Source organism: Pteropus alecto, unplaced genomic scaffold (genome assembly GCF_000325575.1).
Source record: "Pteropus alecto unplaced genomic scaffold, ASM32557v1 scaffold88, whole genome shotgun sequence".
In the NCBI taxonomy this organism is placed as follows: Eukaryota; Metazoa; Chordata; class Mammalia; order Chiroptera; family Pteropodidae; genus Pteropus; species Pteropus alecto.
This window is the reverse complement of record NW_006494611.1, coordinates 2,291,276-2,293,405: the sequence shown is the minus strand read 5'-3', so window position 1 is coordinate 2,293,405 and position 2,130 is coordinate 2,291,276.

Genomic DNA, 2,130 nt, shown 5'->3' with positions numbered 1-2,130 from the left:
ATTACCCTTACAGTGTGTGATGTCATCTATTCTATTCTATTTTTTGTTGTTCTATTTTATTTATTTTTTGTTCTATTCTGTCCTCTAGAGGAGGCGAGAGGGGCTGTGGGTGGTAGTGGGTTCACCTGCAATCACATCACAACACCTTTGGAAGGAGAACTTCTTCTGAGACAAACTTCAGCTGCTCCACGAATGCCCTCAGGTGTCTCCCACCGGGGCCCTGGGCTCTTGGCAGCAGAGACAATGCCCTATTCACCTAGTATCCCCCATGGCTCCTGGAAGAAACCAGAATTCTTGGAACTGGCAAACCTTGGAGAATGTTCCTCAGTCAAAGCCCCTGGTTTTACAGGGGAGGAAAGTGCAGTTCACACATGGGCTTTGTCAAGTCCATATTTAATCCCTTCCTCCTGGATTCACTGGCCTTGGGCTCTGGGGTACTAAGGGTCTTGAGTATTAAGCCTTAGGTACTATGGAGGTTGTAGCATTGCGGGGACCCCAGCACCTTGGGCTCAAACCCTGGCATGTGAGTGAGCAAATGAGAGGCCGGTTGCTTTGGAGTCCGTCAGGCCTGTGCCTAAGTCTGGCTTTTCCTGGGCTGGCCACTAGATGGCGAGACGGGACCACTCTAGATCCCACTTGTTTAGAGGCAGCTCTTCCCACACAGGTTTAAAGTAAGGAAACTAATTTTTGTTTAGGTTCCATCTGATTTTTTTTCCTTTCAGAAAAGAAAGGTAAACAATTTATGCACAACTTTTTAGGATCCTCTCTAGCACAGAAAAGGAAGTATGCCATTTCCCTGTCTGAAAGTCTGAACCCCAGGTGCTTAACTCTTCTTACCTTTGAGAAACAGTTAATGGTACCAATTAGTAATGAGCCAAACCTACCCTGAGCCAGGTGCTGTGCTAGGTGCTTCATCTCATTCATTCTGCGCAGGGACCCTAGACTGTGCTGCTTCCATTGTGTTTAAAAAATGTTATCATTTTGTTGTATGGGCATCTTGTGGGTATGAGAATTTCAAATGTGACTACATGGGCCAAATGGAAAATAGGGCTGAGAGTGTAAGTCGGGGAAAGCTAGCTTCCAGAAAGAGATTTCTTTTGGGTGCCTGGGTTTTCATTCCTGGAAATGACAGCTACTGTGACAGAGCTATATACTTCTTGCTCAAAGAAGCAGGAAACATCTGGATAAATGAATCAGCCTGAGACAGAAATGACAAGTGGAAGCTGTGGGACAGAGGAGCCCATTACAATTGCCAGAAGCAAAGGGGTTTCTTCCCTTCCAGCCCAATCAATCAAGTACCCAAATAAGTCTGCCCTCGGGCCCCTGTGTCCATCACCTACCAGGTGCCAGGCACGACACTAGGTTCCTTAATTATGATTTATTCTCATTTATTCCTTATAACTTCTCTTAGACGTAGGTGCACAAGGCAGTTCCATTGAGTTATTAAGATGATTTACTCAGCCTTATCTCTGCAGCCAACTTTTTGCTCAGGGAAGTAGAGACTAAAATGGAAATATAGGCCATGGTCCTATACTTTCATTGCTGAATCACACAAACTAGTCCCAGAAGAGAAAAATAGTTTTTTTTCAGTATGAGTATTCAAGCTTCGGAGCTAGTTTGTGACCCATTAGGATCTAAATGGAATTCGAAGGCATTTTTCTCATGCATTGGATTCAACGGAGAAAAGCTTTTGACCCGTGGTGGGAAATCAACTTCATCCCGTTGAGATCCATACTCTCTAAAAGTGTTTCCCTCTGTGATTTAGCTAAGCCACGAACTAATTTAAGTACACACGACTGGGAGAAATTTTCCCTAGGTGTTTTATTTGCAAATTCATCCACTCAGGTATAACTATTTCCAATTGCAAAACCAGCTTAAATTTGGACTTTATAATTTTAAAACATAGGTCAGATCATAGCACTTTTTTTTTGCTTCAAATCCTCTAATACTTCGCCACTTTCCTAACGCCAAAGTTCTCCTAAAGGCCTAGAGAGCTCTATACACCCTGGTTCCCTTTGTTTCTCTCTCTAACCTCATCTGATTTCTTTCTTTCTTTCTTTCTTTCTTTCTTTCTTTCTCTTTCTTTCTTTCTTTCTTTCTTTCTTTCTTTCTTTCTTTCTTTCTTTCTTT